Below are 16,646 nucleotides of genomic sequence, written 5' to 3'. Positions count from 1 at the left end.
TAAGTGCTTCAGGATTGATTCCTTGAGGACCTGCTCCATGATTTTTCCGGGGACTGAGGTGAGGCTGACTGGCCTGTAGTTCCCAGGATACTCCTCCTTCCCTTTTTTAAAGATGGGCACTACATTAGCCTTTTTCCAGTCATCTGGGACTTCTCCCGTTCGCCACGAGTTTTCCCTTACACTTCATCCTTACACAAGCCCTTACACTTCATCCTCCCAACATTTGATCTCTTGTCCCCAGACAAGAAAGTAATAAGTAGATGATAGTCAGCCAAATTTCTTGCATACATCACAGAAAGAGGATTTCAAGAGTGGATGTATATGAAAGAGTGAAGACTGTGTGAACCAGTTTAAGAAGGGCATTCTATCAATTAAGGAATAGCCCATAAGAAACCATAGACACTGCTGAAGAAGAAAATGTTCAAAATGAGCAACAAGGCTGGCATTACTCGCACAGTCAAGAAGAAGGGAGGTGATTAGACAGGGAGAGATTTAGAGGGCAAGAAAATTACATGTGATCTTGAAGGGGATGAGAAAGTTGAACTTGTGCATCAGAGAAGTGGGAGCCAGTGGAAGAATTCAAAAAAAGGCATGACAATCAGAGTGGGAGACAAGAAATGTAACCTTACTTGGACTAACAAAAAATAATCTAGACAAGCTTCTGAGGGTCACAAACTCTTTATCAAGCCATTGAAAACAGTGCAAGATAAAGCAGCATAGTAGTGAGTTGTTAATTTAGACCTTATTTAAATTATGAGATTCTGCAGATCAAAGAAGAATTATGTATCTAAGAAAAAAGGGCACCTGTGTGAATTGAAGTTCATTCTCAATAGCTCTGCCTGGATTGCAAAGCTATTAAACTAGAGGAATTTTAAGCCACTGAATCTAAGGTCCGATTTAACAGAATTAAATCACTGCATCTATTGCTCAGCCTTGTTTGGTCGTGATGGATAGTTATTCTTTTACCATTTTAATTTCTCAGTATCATAAAAAAGGACTAACATTTGTATCATTTCAATATTAGTCATCTGGACCAACAATTGCTAATTTTACACTAAAATCAAACTTTAAAACATTCAGGAAAATACAAAATGTTGAAGCACTAATCTGAATCAGTTTAGTGACAATTCCTGCAAGCAATACCATCTCAAATACTACCCCAAAAAGGCACCTATAGGATAATCTCACTGCAGCATATCACTTGGCATTTAGAGATTCCAGAGGCATTTATAATTAGTTCTTTGAATTGTGGTGTGTATTGTATTCACTGTTCAATTTAATCTAAGCATCATTCTTAAAACCAAAGAGTGTGTGCTATATAGAATATTACAGAAATATTTGCTTATTATACATTAGTTTAGTAGAAAGTTTGCTACAGTTTGTTTCATGGCTTTAAAAACCATGGAAAAAACATTTCTGCAGGTAATACTGTGAAGAGATTAATTTATTGACAAGTCTTGCATGCCTTCTCAACAGGTCTGTTTTACATTCTATTGTGAATTACATACACAAAAGGATGTTAAAATGCTGCTATTGAGGTAGGGATCCTGTTGAAATAACTGTACGTGAACAAGTAACAAAGTACTCATATAATATATACGCAGAAGGGAACAGGGATAACATTGCAACACCTTTATTCTACGATTTCCAAACATTTGAGTACTGAACTTTCCAAATTTAATATATTTAACATGTAGGGGGTTTGTATGTTTCCTAACGTTTTAAAAAAGGCACACACAAATTCTATTATGTGAAACCTTAATATTGTCATCTGTATCAGCAGATTTTAAATCCTGGATTTTAATTATTGCAGGACAGACCTCTACTTGTTGAGCTAGAGTATTAACTATATTAGCGACCAGCAGGAGTAAATTGTTATTCCCTGTAGACCAGCCACTAGAGGACGACATGTAACCTGAGAATAATGGTTTACACAGGCATGAGTTAGCCCCATTTTACACAGGCATAGACAAGCACAAAGATTTAGCAGATTGAGAGGCAGTACAGCTAAAAAGCAAACTTGGGTCTGCCAAATTTGAGATCTGGGTTCTTTTCCCCGATTCTGTAACCTTTCAGTTGGGGATGAGGTCAATACAGAGTTATTTAGGGCACAGAATTATTAATGGAAGTTAGAAGCTTTGAGTATAGAATTCAAGGTCTCCTGGTACACAGCCCAGTGCATGTTCCCCCACACCAAAAGATATTTTGATGAGTAAAAACAAGAGAAGGGAACAAGAGCATGCATTCAGTATCCCTCTCAATTCAGAAGTTTAGTTATATGGCATGCTAGAGCAGGTTGTTGAAGTGATACATGTTGAAATTCTAAAAGGATGCTAACAGATTCTTAGCAGCAAGCTTCATGGAAGCAACACTAAGGAAAACAGAGACAGGAAATGATGATTTAGAAGCTTATGAATTAACCCAGTTCTAAAGAATTTAGATGAGGACAGTAACAGTTACTTCCCTAACCCCAGGATTATCCCCTGGCCAAATTTCAATGTTGGTGCTAGAGCTCCTCCCGAATAATGGAATGTTTTAGGCAGCACATCCCCTATTAAAATGCTGTTTATATTAGTGAAAAAAATTACAAAATTGAAAAACCTTTGGTATGGAAATATAATGGAGCTTAGTTGGGACACAGATTACAGTATCCTTACATTTGCAATAAAGTAATTATTTCCCACTGTCCATGAAGTTAAGAGCTCAATTTAAAGTATGATTGCTATAGAAGAAAATCTTATTCTTAACTTAAAAATGTGTGTTAAATTCTGGTTTAATCTTTCCTGGATATTGACAGCCTCTTGAAACTTTTACAGACAAGTCCATTATTTAACAATAACCTTGACACTAACTCTGTATTCAGAAAACACCCTAGAAATCACCAAAAGGCAATCCATGCACTGGAATAAAAATTGACAATTATCCTGTAGTACCAATATGGCTAAAAGGACTAAAAACAAAACATCAGAGCAAAGTGGGACCTTTTAAGTACCTAAATTTGCTGGACTTCCTTCAAACATATACACAACATATAGCCACAGTTTTAATTTATGGCAGCATAAAAAACATTGCCAAAAAAGTCTATATCAGAGCCTTCCACTACTTCTGAAAAGAGCTTCATCTTCAGAGTTTTGGATTTTAGCCATTTATGCTAAACAGGGGTCTTAATTTATACGATTCACATCAAAATCTATCCTTAATCTTTCAACCGGTGACCTGAATGCAGACAAAACCTTCAAAAACGTTTCCACACATTTTAATCCAACCTGCTAAATTCTCTGCCATCATTAGTATTTCATAATTTACCTGACATCAAGAGTATGAAATTTTCCTTTCGTCTTATTTCAAAGATTTGGATAGAAGAAAGGTCGCATAATCTCATGAACCAAGTAGAAATCTTCTTTAAACCCTGGAAACAAAATCCAAAATGGTCCTTAAAACCATTGTGGTTACAGAATTCACGCAGAATTTCACAAAAGGAAAGTGGCAATTTACTAGCTTTCCTGGCATAACAAATTGCTCCTAGAAAAGCATTTTTTGATAGAAACATAGAAGGATTCTCTTCTCCAAATGGCTGAAACTATACTTTTTAAGTCTCCCTTGCCAAACATATTTCTCAAATCTCAATTAAGGAAAACAGGATATGTGACGGCACGGAGCAAAGTGGATGATTGATAGTGTCTGAGGATGAGAAGTTATTAAAAAAATTTAAACCTACGCTGCTTTGGCTTACAGTGGCAACCTAATTTTTAAAGTATTAATTTTTTTTTTAATAAGAAAAACAAGATTTATACCTTCTGCTTTTTGGGGGAAATAAATATTAAAAAACTCACACCAACAAGAAAACTTAGGCCAGATTCTGCAAGAGGCTCAAAATACCCTATGCATTTTGTCTAATATGGAAATATCTTCGAAGAGCCTCCTGCTCTTGACAGTAAGACCAGATGAAAAAAGGTTCCGACGCTGAAAAAGAAAGCCCTTGATCAGATGCTTTCAGATTTTTAGCATTACTATAGTCATTGCATCAACTGCAATTTTCTTCAGTCTACTTATCAAATAGCAATGTAAGTAGGACTTCAGATTCTTAGCTGGCTGAACTTTCAAACTAGCAATTTCAAACAAAGGAGTATCCACTGCTTTTTCCTAAACTTGGTGCAAAGCCTTCTCAAAACCTTCATGATAATGATGGCACTATTTAGAGCTGACGGGAAAGAATGTTAGGCTTTTAGTTCCTTCTCTGAATGATCTCCTTTTACATTAGGAAAATCTGAATAGAACAATTAAATATATCCTGAAAGTATACAAAAATTCTGGTAATTTATGGATCTAATCAAGTCTCTATGCCCAATTAGCATACTGTGTCATATGTAAACAACAAATGAGGTATCATTAGTGGCTGGGACACCTCTATATCCATATTCTCCATGTTTGAATATACAGGTATTTATACTATGGTCTTGACACAAGGATTTATGATGCTGCCTTAAATCATTAAGATAAATTGATGGAGTTATGGGATGAGGGATAAGCGTGCAGCTTCAAAACACTCAAGTCTAAATTATTTAAAATGCTGTCTGGAAAAGTAGTACCTTTACATATTCTCTGATGTGCTAACTTATCAGTCTTGGTTTCAATATACCTACTTAAGTAACTTAAGTCAGGAAAAAAAGTTTGAGAAAAGCATGCAAGTCAGATTCTCTCTGCCAAATTAAATTATGATTCAAACAAGCAGCTTCTAATATACAGCAACTGCTATTAGATGCAAATCCATTTAAGATCTGAAGAGTTAACTTTAGTATGAGCTCATGTGTAAGCATACAATATTTCGGGCAGGTCTACACTTACAACGCTTCAGCTGCACCATTGCAGCTCTTCAGGGAAGACGCTACAATGCCAATGGGCGATCTCCCATAAGTGTAGTTAATCCACCTCCATAAGAAGCTCTTCCATTGACATAGTGCTGTCTACACTGGGGGTTAGGTCAATATAACTGTGTCACTCAGGGGTGTGGATTTTTCATACCAAGTGACGCAGTTATACCGATGTAAGTTTACAGTGTAGACCTGGCCTTCATATTGTAAGACAGATATGCAGGAAGTTTTATAAGGTAATTTCTTGTAAATAAGATTTCAGCAGAGCAAATGAAATACATTATATTAAGCCTTTTGAAAATGTCCCTTGTATCCAAGTCCCAAGCTACAAATAGTCTTGTGCGGGTCAAGGGGATGAGAGAGAAAGAAGCCATTCCCACAGTGAACTCGCATAAAGCAATCTTTCACAAAGCTGCAAATTCTGCAATTCCAACTCTTTTGGCAATATTCTGCAGAACCTATCAGTTTAAAAAATATATATATTTTCTAGCCCCTCTTGGTTGTGAAGGTAATCTTGAAAACATGAACTGAGTGTACACCAATGCAGTTTTTTCTGCAAAGAACCTGCAATAATATCCGAGCTGTAAACTTCCCCACTCACTGCAATGGTTTAGCTCAATCTTCAAATAAATCTGCATGTCAGCACTTAATTATTTTACTGTCGATAATTTTGGCACAAATATTTACCATTTATAGCGCAGTAGCACCTACAGGCCAATATCTTATTGTGCTAAGTGCTACACAAATTATGGTGACAATTCCTTCCTCAAAGAGCAGATATCCCCAGCTGAACTGCTTATCCTACAATTCCAGACTGCCTCCCCTCCTTCTCAGGAACTAACATTTCTAATTTTACACTACGCAGCTGCCATACCTTCCATCTAATCCAGAAAAAAAACTAGTTACTTACCTGTAATTGTAACTGTTGTTCTTTGAGATGTGGGCAAAGACCTGTAACTCAGGTGTGTGTGTGCACCCAGTGCATCAAAGTCAGAGAATTTTGCTTAGCAGTACCCACAGGTGTGGTGCTTGCATCCCTCCCTTCACAGTCCCTGCCATGGCTTTATAAGGGCAGCACCACCCTGGCTCCCATCAGTTCCTTCTCAACCAGGGACTGCTGTGCAGTCAGGCCCCTCCAAAGAGTCCTGGAGCAGGTACAGTCTGGGATTACTTGGCCCAACTCAAATGACTAACCAAGGCCTGATAATTCAAACTATAGTACAGAGTCAAGAATCAGGCACACAATTTTTACAAAGACAGATTGCATAAAATTACCTCAGGCAGAGTTAGGAATAAAACCTGGTTTCTAGTACAACATCCAAATTTTATGCACTAAACTACATGGCCCTACAGACTGAACATGTCAAAAAGACGTTTTGTGTATATATTAGACACTTGTTAGTAGCAACATATCAGTGTCCTTTTGCTATGTTGATCCTAAGTGGCTATTGCTGTTATGGGGAGCGTCTGACCAAAGATGCATGAAGAGTGTTTTGGAAGGGGGGAAGGAGATGGGGGAGGGCGTGGGATGGGGGAACCCCAAGTTTGTGGGGAATTGGGCAGGGGAACCCTGGGTTTGGCAGGGGCGCCCCCAGTGAGCAAAAACAGCTGAGTGAGCCCAACTGCCAGGGACAGCCTAAGCTGGCAGCTTCATGCTCCATCCCAGCAAGGCATGGATGGCTGGGGAGAGTACCACGTGCAGTCTGCAATGGAGGGGGGCGGGGAAAAGAGGAGAAAATGGCTCCTAGCAACGACAGAAGAGATGGGAGGGCATGAGGGGGACAGGTCAGTGCCTTGGGGATTCAGGTCTCCTGACCACCCACTGCAAAAAAAGCACACACACATCCTGCCAGCAGCAACCAAGATGGAGGGGACAGCTCAGTGCACCGGGGGGGGTCCCCCGATACGCCACACTGCAAAATAGAAAAAACCCCGCCCCCGCAAGCCAGATGCTAAGGAAGGGAGGAGGAAACCTTCCAGCTGTGCCTCTGCTGCTCCTCCAAGCCCAGCTCCCCACCTTTCACCCCCACTTAAAAATCCCTCTCTTACAGACCCTCCCTCCCACACATGCTCTCCATGCAGATTCTGTTAGGCAGGCCCTGAGCTGCACTGAAGGGCCAGGGTCTGGAGGGGAATGGAAAGATGTAGTTGGAGTGGGGGGGCGGCAACACCCCTACATACCCCCCCCATCTCTGCCCCTGGATGTGACATCACAATATCACAAATGTTTCTCTTACGCGGTGGCTATGTTGCTGTTACCGAATGGACAAGTCACAGTAGGGAAAGCGTTCCCAGGGGAAACGCTGCTCGTAAGTGTCAGCTGTTCTTACAATGTGTTGCTGCAAACAAGCATCTACTGTACTTTTTCTAATCACTGCACTGCTCTCCTCTGCCAAAGCCAAAGATAAAGCCCAGTATTCATGATTGACAACAGAACACTGGAAAACAAACAGCTGTATATCCTGTTGGCAAAGTATGAGTCAACTCCCTCTCTAGCAGTTGGTCCACACTAGTAACAGCAGTTATTCTTGTAGCTCAAATGGCAGAGGCCTGAGTTGGGAATCTGAAGGTCTATAAATCAAATCATTCATGGCTGCATAAAGTAAAAAAAGAATTTCCATTGTTTTAAAAAATTGATTCAATTCATAGAGAGAAAACATGTTTTTAACAATAACACTTATTTTAAATAACTTATAAATCACGTGTGTGTAGAAACTAGATCTTTCACATTTCAGTCATCTGTGACCTATTTGAATGGACGAGCATTCCAAGGACTTTTCACACGGGGGGGAATGTCACTATCCCTAGTGTAGGCTAGGGTAATATCCCTACACAAGCTTATAAAAGCAGGAAATTGCTCTCTACTGGAAGCTGGGAAGGAAGAATAAAAGTAGGTTCCATGGGAGGTACAAATGGGATCGGTACCAGGAAGCTGGTAACAAGAAGCGTTCTCCAAGGGCTGCTACCAAGATAGAAACCAAGTAAGTCTCAATACCACTGAGGGAAGATCAGCTGGTACAGTGAAAGTCTCCAGCACCCAGGGGGAGAGGTTACTGATGCTCAGGTGGTCAGTACTGTCCCAGAACATGATGAGGTATTTCCCCGTACCAAGGGCGATGGAGAGCTAATCAGGACTGTTCTCTTGAGCTGATCTAGCTTATTGGTCTTAGATTTCTCAGTCAGATGGCTCTAAGCTCCTCTTAGTCTTTTGCCTTACTCTGCTCCAGAGAAAGTATAATGATGCCAAGATCTACCTTCTCTGGCAGGGTCTGAACTGGGGAACCTGCACTGGAGCCAGGTGGGATGATGTCCTGAGGACTATGCCAATCTTGAATCCTTTTCTTGGTATCAGTAGTCAGCACTTGGGGAATGGAGTCTCTACTCCCATAGCAGTGTGGAAGTCAGATTTATGGATCTGGGGCTATTGTGCTTAGCCAAGGGAAGGCCTTTCAGAGTCTGAGGTACATGTCATGAACCACCCTAACAGGAACAATTTGAGATGAAATTCCCTCAACTTTCTGCAGTTTTTTAAAAAGAGAAGAACTGCAGTCAACCAAATATCCGGGATATGAGACTCAAGCAGAAAAGGCATCTGTTGTGGCCATCAGTTAAGGTGACTGGCCTGTCACAAGAGGGACAGGGCTTGAACACCAAGGTCTTTTTTTCCACCATAAAGCGATGAGGCACAACTGCCTGAGGAGATTCACTGGGTAGAAAAAAAGGAGGGGGGAAAAATCCTGCTAATGGGCAGAAAAAAAAACTATTAAACACTATTACTATTATTTACAAAAACCTATCTGGCTAGCATTAGCAGACACCGGAGTTCTGACTTGCTGTCAGGGCAGTAAGAGGAAACTGAGGGTCTGTGCTGAAGCAGGTTGGATCAATGAAATTCTTTCTACCCTCAGCTGGGGGGGCATGAAGATGAACAGCGAGGAGGAATGCCCTGAACACTGCTTTTTAGATAGTTCTGAACTTGCATACATGGAGGCACATGTACACCAACAGTGGGATCCACAGAGACTTCAACTGAAATTTAAGAAGTGCTCAATGGAGGATCAAAAGCAAAACCAGTTATCTCAGACAAATACAGAGACCACCACTAGAAAACATGAGAATCAAGAAATGCTAATTATTATAATATTGAAGAATGTGTCCCAAGACACGTGTGGTCAAACACAAAACCATTAAGCTGCCTCCTGAGTGCCATGACAAAAGGACGTTATACTTAAGGTGCTGGCTATCCAGAAAAATGCCAAGGAATTTTCACTCATTATAGTGGTCCAACTGAAAAACCTCTGGAAAGGGAGACTAAAGGGCAAAAAGACATTTTGATATTAATAATTATTTCAGGGACCTGGAAAGAACTGAAGAGGTATTCAGTACTTTTTATATATATAAAATTTGTTTTGAAACAAAAATTGGCATCTCTAATATGTATACATCTCAAGTAGAAAAACAAACTCTACTGATATGGATTTCAACTGGAACACTAGATTCAAACCCCTTGAACTCTGAGCAAGTTAAGAGTGAAACTTACAAACAGACCTCATAATGGTATATGCCACATGAAAGTCATAACTAGAGAACCCAATACTAAAATGATTGTAGTTACAGCTTGATTTCAAATATAGGCCTAACTAGTCAATTTTCTGTTTGAAAAAATTTTTTTAAAACAAACTCATTTTGAATACATGATGAGAAGTCTGAACTCCATTTAATCCATCGTTTCAAAATCTAATACTATAATTTTGAAGTAAAGTAATATTTATCCATGTTCTTACATCTTTGCTTTCCTTTTTCACAAAAAAATTTGGTTCTCAATATGAACTATTTGTGCAGTCTCAGAGCGCAAAAAGACCTATAATATGTAGAGCTACTCAAAAAAAAATCTCGCATTTCAGATTAAGTCAAAGTACAAGTGATTTAGCAATACAAATCCACATTTTAGCCATTGCAAATTAGAAGTAGTTCTGTAACATACTAAGACATTTTAGCAATATTCTAGCAGAAATTAAAGCCTCAAGTTCCATTACACTATTTACTCCTGTGGGAATTCTGCGCCACGGCACAATGCAGAATTTTGCAGAAATTAATGTTGGATGTGCAGGATTTCCTCCCCCACCCCGAATGGGCTGCAGAGATGTTGGCCGCCAGACCCAGCAGAGCCCAGCTCGCATATAGAAGACAAGGACAAGGGGGTGTGGGCACTAACGGAGCAGCTTTAGTTCCAAGCACACCCTGAAGGAAGGAGGCGGCAGCACGCAGGAAACTACGTGCCAGACTGGGACCCAGCATCAGGCTGTTTCTCTCTGGATTCCTGAACTCTAGGAGGGTAGGAGTTGTGAATGTCTGGGCCAGGGGGAGCCCCATGGCTGGCCTCTGGGGGGACACTGTGTGAGTGTCTGGGCGGGGGGGCGGGGGGGAGGGGTGCTGCAGCTGGACTCAAGGAGGGGATGGGGTGTGAGTGTCTGCCCCCCCCCCCCCGGCTGAGCTCTGGGGGGGAAGAGTCAGAGAAGCAGGAACTGGGTTGTCTTAGAGGTTTCTTTAACTCTCTGCTCCTGGGGGAATTTCTGCGTGTGACTGTATTGTTAGACATACTTGCTGGCAGGTATTTTGAAATAAATTACCAAAATAAATGAAACCACCATGATTATAGAGTGTTATTTTGACAATAAAATTGGCAAATTTTGCACAATTTTAAAATACTGTGTGCAGAATTTAATTTTTTTGGCACAAAATTCTCCCAGGAGTAACTATTTCACAACCAAATGTCCAGCTATTATTTTTAAATTTTATCTTTGTTAGGTATCTTATGCTACAAATATCACATCTGAAATGGTGTGTAGAAATATATAACACTGGGAAAAAATGTGTGAATGCTTTAAACCCTTTCCAAATTCACTTATCCTTTTAAAATACAACCACCATCATTATTGTACAAAAAACAGCCAGGTACAAAGACTACTACACATCAGTTAAAGCAAAACGAGTCTAGTGACTGCACAAGATACATAACTTTACACGTTTAATTCAAAATTCACTGTCTTTTCATAGTATGTTTTACAATGTTAACATTTAAATTTAAATTTGAGTTTCCTTTTGTTTTATGTTTTTAACGGCACAGTAAAAAGGCCTATGTAACAACTTATTACATCCACAAAACAGTACCATCCGTTTGCATAATTTTGCTAGACACTGTCAGACATGTCATTATGGGGTCCTTAATCACCTTATCGCACTACTGTAGCATCACAATATGAATGCAAAATGCATAGTTCAAGGAACTGCCTATGAATATCCAGAAAAACTTAAAGGATTAATAAGGTTACATAATACACTACACTGTATCAGACCATCAAGTCCAGAATCCTACAGCAAAATACAGAATCTTAAGCAAAAAAGCCCACAGATATGCCATGATAATTATGCAATGCCACACAAGGAAGAAAAATTCCTTTTAAATTTTGTAGGTCAAAATATGCTTTTAAGTCTGGTATTTGATTGCCCTTATTGTCCTATTTTGCATAATTAAGAAACTACCTTGCCTATTATTGGTTAATTTAGATTATCTTTACCCTACAAAATATGACTATCAAATGGCTACGTAAATAGTCTTACACCTGCACACAATTCATTTATAGATAAGTGCAAAGATGAGAAATTAAAAGTAATTGCACCCTCAAACTGGTATAATTAAAGACAATTTTTCAAAGCAATAGTGAGGCCAGTAAGCATTAAAAAGTTGTTCTATTTTACTTTTCTTGTGAATCTCAAAGCATAAACATCACTTGAGTTGGAACAGAACTTCAATCAATTCTTAACTTCCAAATGAGGCAACTGTTCCTGAATTTTTCCTCTTTCATTTTTCTCTCCAGCAAGAAAGTTCTAGAAACCAACGTATCAAACTTAGATCAAAGAAAAGCAATTGTAGATCACTCGCCCGCAACAATAATCTTTAAAAAAAAAAACCCAAAATAACCCCACAACTTTTGAGCCCCTTACAACTAAAACCAATCTGGAACATTACAGAATTAACCAAAAGTCTTATACACTGTACCACAAAGACGCTCTCCCTATTCCAAATAGCGTATGCTATCAGGGCTAGAGCCTACAAATGAATCCAAATAGCTGGAATCATATGCCTGGACAGATCCATTTACAAGAGATAGCCATAAGGGTATAAGTGACACATTGCAGAGAGAAGAAAGGAGGATACAATTAAATATATGCAAACTTATATACACATATACATAAAATTGAAAAATCTGTGCCACTTTCAAGAAATAAAGGTCCCTCTATCATACTAAAAATACAGTCAAATAGTAATAAGTAAACAAATAACCGCAGTGTTTAACATGAAGGAATTAATCTTAATGTAAATTCATAACCCACCTCAAAATTTATTCAAAGTTAATTATGAACCCATATCATTCAAAAAACAGATCTAGATACAAAGGCTTAAAGTTGATCACATTACCCTGATAGAGAAAACACCATCATCTCCAATACTACATACCCACAGACTCCTCAAGTTACTTTTGATGTAGTATTACTTTAAAATATAGAACTACAATTTTACAGAGAAAAATGGTCATCCCTCATAACCCCTGATTACATCCTTTAGGGTAGCAGGATAGGAGGAGGAATAGATCAGTCTAGCAGCTGGACCCTGAATCAGCAGCAGCCCCAGAGGAGCTTCCAGAGAAAAGAACTGAAAAGAATGCAGGCAACTGACTGGGAATAAAGTTACTTCATGAGCTCTGCACACCTGAAAGTCCCTCCCCTCAAGTGGTCAGGGAAACTCCAAGAGAGCTATCTTATGATCTTTAAGAAGCTACAATTTTATTTCAGTCACTGTTAACTAAAAAATGAATATGAAAGGGTCAATATTATGCAAGCAACTTCAAATGCAGTAAAACCAGATGGACACTACAGAACTATAGGGAACCTAAACAAAAATGTGTATCAATTACATTAAGTATATTATTTCTTGTTAAATGTTTTTCCCTATATAAAATGACAAATTTAGTTTAGTTCATTATAAATATGAAACCTCTGACTTCTTCAAACAAGTAATTGTCTCTTGAGATTTACCAGACCTGATCAAAATATCTTTATTTTCCAGGGTAGAATTATTTAAATCAATTTTAATCATGTCCTACGTTTGTACTTTGTTTTTTCCCCTAAAGAAAGGGTGATTCTCACTGGCTGTTATAACAATTAAAATGTTGCTTTGCAACCAAATATAGCATTTACAATAAATTTGGTACTACTTTTTGATAACCAGGAGGATACACTATATCTATACACAATTATTAAAGAAATTATGTAGCTTAAAATTCATAGATATTAAGGTCAGAAGGGACCATTATGATCATCTAGTCTGACCTCCTGCTCAATGCAGGCCACAGGATCTTACCCACCCATTTCTGCGATAAACCTCTCACCTATGTCTGAGCTACTGAAGTCCTCAAATCGTGGTTTAAAGACTTCAAGGAGCAAAGAATCCTCCAAGAAGTGACCCATGCCTCACGCTACAGAGGAAGGTGAAAAATCCGCCTCTTCGAATCTGCCCTGGAGGAAAATTCCTTCCCAACCCCAAATATGGTGATCAGCTGAACCCTGAGCATATGGGTAAGATTCACCAGTCAGATACCCAGGAAAGAATTCTCTGTAGTAACTCAGATCCCACCCCATCTAACATCCCATCACAGGCCATTAAGCCTATTTACCATGAATATTTAAAGATCAATTAATTGCCAAAATCATGTTGTTATCCCATCATAACATCCATTTATTCAAATAATTTTTACATTAAGTTAAAAAGTGCGTCACTGACCATTTTCTATTTATTAAATTAATTTTTTCTCATTGTTTGGGTCAAGCTGCTTTTGGATGGAAACAAATTCAATTAAAAATGCACAAAAACAGCATTCTAAATTAGTATAATAAAATTACATTAAATGTGCTGGATACATAAAAAATTGATCAAAACATTTTGTATTTAAAAACTGATTTATTAAACAAAGGAAGTATTATATGTTAGCAAACTGAAATGATTGTTTCTGGTCATCATATGCTTCAAGATTTTAGAAAAGACTGTTACCTTTTCCGTAACTGGTATTCTTTGAGCTGTGTTGCTCATGTCCATTCCATATCAGGTGTGTGCGCTCACCATATGCACGGGTGCCGGACATTTTTCCCTCAGCAGTATCCATATGGGACTGGCTCTTTGGCGCCCCCTGAAGTGGTGTCTGCATGGCGCAGTAAAAGGGGCGCCACCTGTTCCCCCGCACTGTCAGTTCCTTCTTTCCAGAAACTCAGAGTGGAGAAGGACGACAGGTCATGGAATGGGAATTAGTAACACATCTCGAAGAATACCAGTTACGGAAAAGGTAACTTTCTTCTCTTCTTTGAGTACTTGCTCATGTCCATTCCATGTTAGGGAACTCCAAAGCAGTACCCCTGGAGGGGATAAGAGTTCACGGACGTGTAGATTGCAACACAGCTCTGCTGAACCCAGCGTTGTTCCTGGCCTGCTGAGTGATGGCACAAGGAGCTGAAATCGTGTGAACAGAGGACCACATTGCAGCTTTACAGATGTTCTGGACAGTGATGTGTGCCAGGAAGGCTGCCAAAGACATCTGCGCTCTCGTTGAATGGGCTCTGCCAATCGGTGGCAGCAGAACCCCTGCCAGGTCGTAACAGGTCCTCATGCATGAAGTAATCCAATTGGAAATCCTCTGCGAGGACACCAGGTGACCTTTCAATCTATTTGCTGTAGCGATGAAGAGTTAGATTGATTTATGGAAAAGTTTGGTACGTGCCAAGTAAAAAGCCAAGGCCCTTGGGATGTCCAGGGCTTCTCTTCACTGGTCTTGTGCAGTTTGGGACAGAACACCTGGAGGAAGATGTTCATATGGAAGGTGGAGACCACCTTCGGCAGGAAGGCCGGGTGGGGCCGCAACTGAACCTTATCTTTGTAGAAGACCGTGTACAGAGGCTCTGAGGTCAAGGCTTTAATTTCAGAGACCTCTCTCAACGATGTCACCACCACGAGGAATGCGACCTTCCATGACAGGTGGGAAAAAGAGCAGGATCTCACTGTGGGATGGGAGCCCGTACGTGTAACAAAAGTCTCTTAAGCCCTCTCAGGAACATGGGAAAACACCATCTCTCCTTGGATCAGCAGGTGAAAAGCAGAGATGGCCACCAGATGCACTCTAATGAAAGTGTGTGCCAGTCCCTGGTTCCTCAAGTGCAGCAGGTAGTCCAGGACAGCCTGTATGGAGGAACATGAGGGAGAGATGCCCCGTTCAGACACCCAGCAGGAAAACCTCGTCCACTTGGCCAGGTAAGTCAGTCTAGTTGAGGGCTTCCTATTTTCCAGGAAGACCTGTTGGACCCTTTCTGAACAGGTCCACTCCTCCGGGTTCAGCCACACAGCATCCATGCCGAGAGGTGGAGGGACTCAAGGCTGGAGTGTAAGAGCTGACCGTGGTCCTGTGACAGCAAGTCTAGTCGGTTGGGCAGGGTCCAGGGAGGGGCTGCTCTCAGGTTCATGAGCGTGCCGAACCAGTGCTGGCGAGGCCATGCCGGGGCAATCATGGTAACCTGTGCCTTGTCTCTTGATCTTTGCCAGGGCACTGCTGATGAGCTGAATCTGAGGGAATGTGTACATCAGGCTCCCTGACACCGAGAAGAGGGAGGCATCAGAGAGAGCCCTTGCTCAGACCTTGCCAAGAACAAAACCGGTGGCATTTCCTGTTCTGTCTGGTAGCGAACAGGTGCATTCAGGGAGTTCCCCACCTTTAGGGGGGATCTGCAGGCTGCCTCTGGATGGAGCAACCACTCGTGGTGAGAGAAGAAGCGCCTGCTGAGTTGGTCCACCAGCGTATTCCTGACGCCGGGAAAGTGACAAGCTTCCAGGTGGATTTTGTGGCTGAAGCAGAAGTCCCAGAGACAGAATGCCTCTTGACAGAGGGTCAATGAGCGCGCTCCCCCTTGCCTGTTGATGTAGAACATTGAGGCTGTGTTGTCTGTCAGGACTCATAACACCTTGCCAGACAGGTGAGGCAGGAAGACTCCGCACCCCAGCCGGACTGCTCGGAACTCGGACGTTTATGTGCAACTGCGCCTCCTCCAGGAAACACATCCCCTGAGTCTGGAGGACGCCAAGATGCGCAGCCGAGGTCCGAGGCATCCAACATCAACTCGACGGAGTGAGGAGAGCTGTTGAACAGAACCCCCTCCAGGACTGTCCTGCAATCGGTCCACCATCACAACAAGGTAATTATCGCCTGGGGAATGGTAACTATCTTTTCCATGAGGTGTTGGGACGGGGAATAGACTGTTCCCAGCCATTGTTGCAGGGGCCGCATCTGGAGCCTGGCATGGTGGACCAAATAAGTGCACGCTGCCATGTGGCCCAACAGGGGCAGACAGACTCTGGCTGTCATCAGAGGGAATGCGGAGACCTCCGTGATGAGGTTTATCAACATGTGGAATCTCTCCACTGGCAGGAGCACTCTGGCGCAGGTCAAGTCGAGGACTGTTCCGATGAGCTCTATCCTCTGCACTGGCATGAATGTTGACTTTTTGTCGTTTACCAGTAGGCCCAGAGAGCGGCACATGGCTTGAAGTACCATGATATCCCTTTGACTTGAAACCAGGAGCTACCCATGACGAACTAGTCGTCGAGGTATGGGTAGATCTGGATACCCTGATGCCTGGTAAGCTGCTACCACCGACATGCACTTGGTAAACACCCTT

At 41.0% G+C, this 16,646-nt stretch overlaps 1 protein-coding gene across 3 annotated transcripts in view; it reads right to left on the bottom strand.

The window, feature by feature from the left end:
* GALNT1 (polypeptide N-acetylgalactosaminyltransferase 1) overlaps nucleotides 1–16,646 on the bottom strand; it is a 192,932-nt gene that overhangs the window by 95,503 nt on the left and 80,783 nt on the right. The window contains exon 1 of one of the 3 annotated variants that reach the window (XM_074945205.1): nucleotides 3,307–3,410. The exons of the other annotated variants lie outside the window; for them this stretch is intronic. The gene's annotated coding sequence lies outside the window, so the exon portion shown is untranslated. Of the gene's footprint in view, nucleotides 1–3,306; nucleotides 3,411–16,646 lie in introns of those variants that run through there. 3 annotated transcript variants of the gene reach the window in all.

Source organism: Natator depressus, chromosome 2 (assembly GCF_965152275.1).
Source record: "Natator depressus isolate rNatDep1 chromosome 2, rNatDep2.hap1, whole genome shotgun sequence".
Taxonomy (NCBI): Eukaryota; Metazoa; Chordata; order Testudines; family Cheloniidae; genus Natator; species Natator depressus.
This window is presented reverse-complemented; position numbering and strand designations above follow the sequence as displayed.